Genomic DNA, 9,702 nt, shown 5'->3' on the forward strand with positions numbered 1-9,702 from the left:
TAAATGACTCTTTTGTTTTCATCAAAGGACTGAGTTGGAGCTAGCTGCTTAGCCAGGCCTTTGTCTGTATCAAAGATGGATATCTCCGCTGTTGGGGGGAGGAGTGGCCTTCCCTCCTCTGCTTCCTTTGAGAAGCAGTGAGAATGTCAGTTTTGTACTCACGCTGGAGTGTTGGTTCCTGGGTAGCCTATGTTCTGCTATCTGCAGGATGAAGATATCTGCTATTTGTCAGTTCTTGTTGGTGTTGAGTAAAATCTGCTCACTGCTGCATCTGGCACATTTGTCCCAAACTCTCTGGGTTGTAGGTATGGTGGCTATGGACGCCACCACAGCCGCCACAGCCGCTGCAGCCATGGCTGCCGGAAAATGCTCACATCTGTCTCCTTACCTGGATTTTCCCTCTCTGGCCAAACTCTCTGTACTGTGATGCACACTTGGTGTGCCTAGGACTGTTCACTGGAACATTAGAACTGCTTTCTCTGCGAGAACTTGTTTAGCCACCAGGTTCTCCTCTGCCATCTTCTCGAAATTCCTGAAGGTGTTTAAATGTTACTGGAATTGTTTTGGAATAAATATTTTTTACCTTGTCTATCTTGAGAAAGAAGATTTGGTTTCTCAGCACTATTGGTAAGAACTTGAGTGAAAGAAACAAAAGGAAAAATGAGGAACAACTCAACACATACATTCAAAAGAAACAAAACAACCCAAGCAAACCCAAATTAAGTCAGTACTCAAGAACCTGCAGGAAATTCAAAGGTTTTTAAAAAATAGCTATGATAGGGGCTGGGAAGATGGCTCAGTGGTAGAGCGCTTGCCTTGCATGCATGAGGTCCTGGGTTCGATTCCTCAGCACTACATAAGCAAAAAGAAAAAAGCCGGAAGTGGCGCTATGGCTCAAGTGGTAGAGTGGTAGCCTTGAGCTGAAGAGCTGAGGGACAGCGCCCAGGCCCAGAGTTCAGGCCCCACGACCGGACTCAAAAAAAAATAGCTATGATAAGCTTATGAAAATCCTGACTACATGGGAGCCTACTGTGGTGAGGATAGTGGTTAAAGCTCAGACTGGACCGAAAGATCTGTACACAATGCCAGGAACCTGTTATTCTAAATTCCAGGAAGAATAACACGAAGTAGACTGAGCCCACGATCAAACACAAGTAGGAATCGAGATTCAATCTGAAAGTTAATCAGGATAATTTAGGGCTGGGGGCATGCCAAAGTGGTAAGAACATCCATTTAGAAGACACAAGACACTCAATTGAAATTCTAATATTATGGGTATTAAAGAACAAAAGCTATGGCTTTAAGTAATTGGAATAATTGCAAAATTTGAATATTGAGTGGAGAAAAATCCATGAGAGAGATAGAGTTTACCCATGTTGCAATGCTTTCTACTTATATGACAATATTATGTGGTACTCCAGGTACAACAGAGTTACCTTGCAATGAGCATGGATGTGCATTTGGGTGAAAGAAATACTCTACTTACACAGGTGTAAATTAAATACTTTTTGGGGGTAGATTTTAGTTCTTGAACTAAGAGCCTGGGTGATATCTCTGAGTCTTTTCTCTCAAGGCTATCACTCTACTACTTTGAGCCACAGTTCCAATTCTGATTTTCTGTTGGTTGTTTGGAGATAAGAGGCTCATGGACTTTCCTGCCCACGATGGCTTCAAACCAAGATCGTCAGATCTCAGCCTCCTGAGTAACCAGGATTCCAGGCCTGAGCCGTCCATGTTTTTAATAATTTAGTAAATTGTACAGTTACAGAAGTTAAAATTTATCATTATAACTTTTATAATATATGTGTGTATATTTATATCAATGCATACATATAGAAATATTTTAATGTGTTTTTGTATCTACAGTAGATTTATGAAATCATCCTTCATTACAAAATAACATGGAAACAAGTTTAATGAGGAGCAAAGCATAGGGAATAGTCACGTTTCTTGTTGAATGAAATATGAATTGTGAGAATCAGTTTGAGAAAACCATTTAACAAAATGGATAATGGCTATTAATTCCAATCCCTTTATTTGCCCATATTTTGCATCCTCACACATGAGTGTCAAAGTCAAACCACACATTTTTGCCTTTGTAGTTAAATCATGCTATAATTTAGGGGATAGGTGAAGTAATCAAATAAAAGATTAAAATAATAGCAAGTGATGCTATGAGAGCTGAAAATTATTTTAAATATGATAGTAGCTAATTAAATTCATATCTCTTACTTTTACTCTATTGTCATATCCCTCATTACCACATTAGGAAAGTACATATAAGATTCTCACTAAATTATGTGTAAAATTATGAAAAATGTATTAAAAGAATATGGGCGCATCGGGGCTAGGAAAGTGGCTCAGTGGTAGAGCTCTTGCCTTGCATGCATGAGGCCCTGGGTTTGATTCCTCAGCACCACATAAGCAAAAAGAAGAAAGCTGGAAGTGGCGCTGTGGCTCCATTGGTAGATTGCAAGCCTTGAGCAGAAAAGCTGAGGGCCAGAGCCCAGGCCCGGAGTTCAGGCCCCTCGTCTGGACAGAAAACAACATCAACAACAACAAGAATATGGGCACAGTGTGGTTTTAGCTGATTCAGTCCTGTAGGGGGTAGTGTGTTTTTGAGAACTTGAAAAACCTTGTGATGGAGATGAAGGATGTGCTTATTCTGGAAAATTGGCTAGAGGGTTCCTCCCAGAAAAACAGTGGTGAATTCTTCCCAAAGGTTACAGTAAAATCAATCTCACAATTATGTTCTCTACTGCACTATTCACCATCGAGAACTTATGGAATCAGCCCAGATGCCCTTTAGCGGAGGGATGGTTGGAGAAAGTGTTGCACATATACACAATTGGATTGCACCCATCCATTATAAAGACCGTTACAGCATTTGCAAACAAATGGATAGATCTAAAATTATGTTAAGTAAACGACGTCAGAGCCAGGCACACAAAGGACGAGTATTTGGAAGCCAGAATTTTATGCAAGTTAAACAACAGTATTAATCAAAGCATGCTATTTGCAGAGGAGTATTTAAAAGGTGTAATTTCTTATAAAATTGAACTTTTAATCCAACAAAATGAATACCAGGAAACTATCACTTGGAAAATGTGAGGGGAAGTCAAAAGGAAGGATTAAAGAGACTTACGGAAGTAGAGAGTGAAGCCATAATATTCAATGCAGATAGTATGAAACTAGGAAAAAATGAAAGTGGGGTGAGGTTTGGAAGGATGTGAGAAATTTATGTAAAGATCCATCATACTTAAAAACTGATTCATTGAATGGAAAACCCTTCGTACAACTATTTACTAAAAATATAATGAAAAACAATGGCCACATCTGATCTTAACCCATGAGTCAATATGATAATTTCCTTCCCAGAAATTTTCTTTGCAGGTATTATCCTCATAATAACAGAAAAGTGAACAACGCAATGAATATCAATACATCACTTTGCCTATCCTAAATAGACACAATATAAAAATCACAGTACAAATATTTGAATATATCACATGATAAAATAACAAGTAGAATATATCAAACTATGATTGTTTTTCCAAGTACTTTACCTTTGGTATCTAATTTAATCCTCACAATAATCCCATAAAATAGAACTACTTCTATTTTTAATTCTAAGATGGTGATATGTAAGTCTTCTGAGTTGGAATTACTAGTACAACATTGTACACACGGTAAGTGTTAGGCTGCGGTCCATTCCCACCATATCAAATAACCTCATTCTATTTTATAACTAAATACCAGCACTCAGTCTACTAATTCTAGGAAAATTTCCCAAAATTATCGTGCACACTCTAATAATATTTCACTTTATCTTTGTTAGAAAATAGGTAACTAAGCCGGACAGCGGTGGATCACCCCTGTAATACTAGCTACTCAGGAGGCTGAGATCTGCGGATTGTGGTTCAGAGCCAGCTCGGGCAGGACAGACTGTGAGACTCTTATCTCTCATAAACCACTAGTAAACTGGAAGTGGCACTGTGGTCCAAGTGGTAGAGACCAGGGACAACACCCAAGCCCAGAGGTCAAGCCCCATGACCAACAACAACAAAAAAAGAAAATAAGTAACTGTAATATGAAAACTCCAAGTTCATAATCAATTTATACCTCCCTGGTGAAAGGAACTGCTAAACTATAACATTCTTGATTTCTAGCTCAAAATACTATAAATCATATTTTATCCCTTCACTCAACACTGCACTGCCTGGGGACCCCATCTCTGGTTAACACAGTCTTACTGAAAGAATGACCTGCCCAATTCCTGATGGAAACAGACTGCAGGTCTTTTGGAGCAATTGTTTCCATATTGTAGCTCACCTAAATTGTTTACCATTAGAAGTATTTTGATTGCTTTTTATACCCAACATTTTGAGAGAAATGTACTACTTTATAATGTTATTAAAGAAAGACTGATATAAAAATCACTTTTCACCCCAGATAAATATTTTACCTTTCGTATACACAAAAATGCAGTCTGACATATTAATGTTAGGAATGAGAGGTTAAAAATCATAGGCACCAAGACCTAAGTATGAATTAAAGACTCTCCAACTTGTGAATACAATTGGTTTAAAAAGACATCAATACTACTGCATTTTTAATTCTCTATGATAATGATAATGATTCCCTATGATAATGATAATGAAAATGATAAACTCTTAACACTTAAAAATAACTCATTTTCTTGGGAGTAGGACACATAACACAAGGTTAATTCTAATCATTTAAAAAGACCTTTATTTATACTAAACATTCACTCATAACTATGAAGATTCTAAAACTAACTGAAGTACAGAGACACAAAGGAAATAATTTAACTGCATCATGTACATTCAATGGACTGTTAATAGAAAACAAAGTTATACTAATATTAGCTTACCCAATTCACTTACATTCTTTTATTCTATTCCTTTTACTTTCATAAAAACTGGGTTTTCATAAAATGATGCATGAAAAAGCCTATATGCCCACTTACATTTTCAGATCTTAACAATATTTATTTCAGAAATTTTAGCTCTATAGTCAATGAACTGAAATAATACTAAAATATTCAAAGGACTTTTAGAAATTGCAAGACTTCCTCTGGGATGTTATGTATATTGGAAAAGATATTCAAAAAGCCTTATTTGTTAAAGTTGCCATAGTTACTCCCACAAAAGAGCCATTGGTAAAGATACCTGTGCATGTACAAAACACCTTCAAATGCATACACAATCTGGACATGACACATCCTTTTTGTTTGTTCGTTTTTGGAAGGAATATCTAACAAGCATATCGACAATACTTATTTTGTCAATAAGATGGGATATTCAAACGTAATATGGGTTTGATTAACTCTTAGTGCGAATAGATATGGTCTTGCAAAGAAAGTGATTTTCTACAGAAAACCGGAAAGAGTTTATCCAACTTGTGTTTCACAGGAATAACCAGAGAGTAACACCTGTTTGGTCACGTCGGTCCAAATCACTCCATGAGTGTATATTAAAGGTATAACCAATTTAAGAGGTCAAATATGAATTTTGTACTGACAATCATCTTACAGCAATAACTTACTACCTAATTATGTCTGTATCTTCTTACCTCACATAAAATAAGAGCTGAAAGCGGTCTCTTTATCTAACTTAATGCTGTAAATGCTTTGATTATGATGACTTTTTTAGTAGACAAATAATATGTACAGAAGGGTGGTTCCACTGAAATGACATGACAGAACACTGATAAATAAAACATTGCAACACAGTTAGCTCTTTTCAGCCTCACCCTGTCCAGATTGGCAAGCAACATTGCAACAGCACACGCACACATATACATGTATACACATGTTCGCACATGCACACACACATGTACATGCATGCTAAATTCAGGGTTTATTGTACAAAAAAGTTCAAATAAAATATTAGTGATTAGGACAAATGATAATATGCCTTATTACAAAATAATACATGAACCATCACCACCCATGTTACATTTTACCTGCCTCTCCAAATGTGACCACTTAATTTAATTTTAATTAATTGATTACCTTATTTATTCGTTTGGTGCTAATACTAGGGCTTGAACTCAGGGCCTGGCTTTGTCCCAGAATTTATTTTTTGTTTCAGTTTTCTCAAGGCTAGCATTTTACTGCTTGTACTATAGCTCCATTTCTAGCTTTTTCTGGTTACTTTCAAGTCAGAATCTAATGGACTTTTTTTTTCTTGGCCTGCTTTCAAACCACAATCCTCAGATTTCATCTTTCTGATTAACTACTACTAAAGACAGAAGACATCAGTGTGGCTTCTAATTTTTCCTCTGTAGTTATCAAATGCACATACTTAAATAGTAATTTAAAACTGAGAGTATAGAAGCAAGATGTACAGTGATGATACTGTCCTGTCAGAAATTCAAGTTAGTAATGTAAATTATTCTTAAGACCATACACAAAAAATATCATATTATAGTGTAAGAGAACTCACTATTGAACATATGAGCCTTAAGAGCTTTCTAATAGATCCATTATTTATTGTTATCCAACATTAGAAAAATGTATGAGGCATTGGTAAAATAGAAGTCCTTTGCATGACTACATATATTCCTTGTTTTTTTTTTAAGACACTTGCTTTCATTTAAAAAGTAGGCCTGTCTATTGTCTTCATGTGATTTCAATAATTGAAAGTGCTTAGTGAGAAGGTCAAAATGTATTAGTAGTCCTTAACTATCAATTCTCATTTTTCTTCTTGGAGAATATAATGATCAAATCAATAATTCAGAATCAGAAATCAATATTTCAGAATCATGCTTCCAGTGCAAGTGGATCACCAGTAAGAAATCCTCAATACCAATTTCCACAAAGTTTTGTCACAGATACAATCTCCCTGCCTTCTCTAGCTGCTTTACTACCTTACTATTTCTTCATTATACAGGAAAAGTGTGATTCACCTGGTTTCAGTCAGATCTGTTGCTAGAATTATCAAGGAATTAGTTTATTGTCTGTAATTTGGTCAAAGTTATGTCTCTTTATGTAGGCTACTATAAATGTATTTACTAATTTCAAGTAAATAAATAAATTCTATTCCCATCTTTTTTATAAAATAAAATTTTGTTTGCTCTATAAATTGATCAGAGGCATGGTTTTTGTGGCTAGCTAGGACATTGCACATCATCTGTCTCTCTCTCCCTTTCTTGGTTCTCATAGATAATATGATTGTTCCATAATTATCCTAATTTATTTTGCTTTCATATTTTTGGTTGCATCATTTCAGTTTTTGCTCTGCCATTTCCCAAATCATTTATACAGAAGGCGTTATTTCCTAATTTCTCATTCCTAGAATAAGCTGCACATGAAGACATCACTGGTCCTCATTTTCAGTGTGTACATTTGAATACGGAGGAACATCTTTCCTCTGCTCTCCATCAATTCCCTACTCTCCAGTGAGAATAATTTCGAATAGTAAAATTGGAAAAAGAGAAAATAAATCATGGTGAATAAACAGTTGCGGAAAATTCACTGGATATTTCTGACCAGTTCAACCAATGTGAACTATTAGGAAAATACATGGACACCTCATTCCCACTGGCACTCAAAGTTTCTGGTTAGGCAATTCTTAGGAATATGAAGAACAAGATGAAAAAATAAGGAATGATAACAATTGCCAGAAAAAAAATGAAGAAGGATGCAAGCAAATTTCTTCATTGGGCTGCCAAAAATATTTGACTTACTACAGTGCGGAGACTTCTTTCCCAAAAGGCCACTCATGTGAATAGTAGGGATGACGATGAGTATACCCATCTTCATCGAGAAGCGTACAGTGGACAATTCGACATTGTCAGTGAGTTGGTGTCTCAAGCGGCACATGCAATAACTGTAGATGAATGGACACCCCTGCACAGTGCATATACGTGGAATAATACCAGAGTGACTTCTTTATTACTTCATCATGATGCAGATACCAATGCCCAACTAAAGGCCTCTTGTCCCCCTTACATCTTGCTGCTGAGAATTGAGCTCGCAAATATATGCTTGATTTCCTTCTGTTGAACCATTATACAAAACCAGGCCTGGAGAACAACATAGAAAAAATTGCATTTGATATTGCCAAAAGGATAAGTATGTATCACTACCTCTATGAAGTTGTGGAAGGCTGTACAAATTGTTCACCTATGTCCTAATGGTCGGGTTAAGTTTCTTAAATTTCAAAAATGCAAGTCGATCTTTTGTGTCCCTACAAAATATTTTCACAATCCAAATAAGAGCAATATATTTTATTTTGGTCTGTCATGGGGCTTGAACTCTGGGCCTGGGAGCTATTTCTGTGCTCTTCAGCTCAAGGTGAGTGCTCTACTACTTGAGTCTCAGCTCCACTTCCAGTTTTCTAGTGGTTTATTGGAGATAAGAGTACCACAGACTTTCCTTCCCAGGCTGCCTTGGAACCATGATCCTCAGATCTCAGCCTCTTGTGTAGCTAGCATTATAGGCATAAGCCACATGTGCCCAGCAACACCAATATTTTACTGTAAAAATTCATGGATTCCGCAGAATTCTTCAAGTGAATTGCCTGCATTGGATGTCAAAATGTATTCAATAGTTTTTGTATACATGTATAATGATTTCTTCAGAGTTTGTGATTTTTTAATCAGAAACAATTTTAACTTACCTGTTGAAATGAGTAGTACAGAAAGTAAAATATTTCTGGTGCTTGTCTGAAAAAGTATATTTTAAAATATTCTATATTCTATGTTTGCATAATGTTCATAATTTATTTTATTTTCTCCTAGATATACTTTGAATTCTACATTATTTTATAATATTGAGGTTCATTAATGTGTTCTTTCTGATTGTATTCCATATAGAAACAGTTTGATTCCTTTTTTTCTAGGTCTTAATATTATTTTTCTTTGGGATAAAATGACAATGTTGTCTAATTTGAAAAGTTTTGTATAGTTTATGCTATGTAAACGCCTTTCTGAGGTGAATATTTAATACACTGATGTCAAACTGAATTTAATTATATGAATTACGTGTATTGTTACAGTTGTAATTTTGTTTTAATAACTGTTTTTCATTTCTTGCATATGAAGAATGAAACATATGGAATACTTCTCAAATTTTCATGTTATACTTGTGCAAGTGCCATGTTAATCTCTGCATTGTAATTTGAGTGTTAGTGCTGCTGAAGCATGTAGTATCCTCTAAATTTAAGTAGTTAATGATGCAATCTTTATACAAGCCTATATCTATGGGTGCCTACTTGTAACAAGGAAACCGTATTGTTCCTAACAATGCTATCGATCTTATTTCCCTAAAATTCTGTGAATAGTAGAAAAAATTATATTGATCAATCAATTGCTCACATTTGCAAATTTTTTTTGTCAATGACTATCTTAAGTCTTTTTATTTGGAATTTGATCATACTCTCAATTATTTATAGATAGGTCCAAAGGTGATGGCTTTTTCAAGTACTTATTTATCCAACTGTATTAGCTATGTGGACCTAATGGATTCAAAGTAAGCATTGCTTAAGAGCTACTTCTAAACTTCTTCAGCTGATATTTTCCCAAATGAGGTGTTACTGGCACAAATGTCTACCTGAGCCTTTACCCTTCTTCCATGTGGGAACAGACCAACCAGAATATCTTACCCTGACAGCACAGATTGTCTTACTAGAACAAAACTAATCTTGGTTACAAGGGATCATAGAGAGATGAACA

General features: G+C 35.6%; 1 pseudogene; it reads right to left on the reverse strand.

Moving 5' to 3' along the window:
* Positions 1-9,076: 9,076 nt before the first annotated feature.
* On the reverse strand, positions 9,077-9,173 carry LOC122101453 (annotated as a pseudogene).
* Positions 9,174-9,702: the final 529 nt, after the last annotated feature.

The sequence above is a fragment of the Dipodomys spectabilis genome, unplaced genomic scaffold (genome assembly GCF_019054845.1).
Source record: "Dipodomys spectabilis isolate Male_0828 unplaced genomic scaffold, ASM1905484v1 ptg000667l, whole genome shotgun sequence".
NCBI lineage: Eukaryota > Metazoa > Chordata > Mammalia > Rodentia > Heteromyidae > Dipodomys > Dipodomys spectabilis.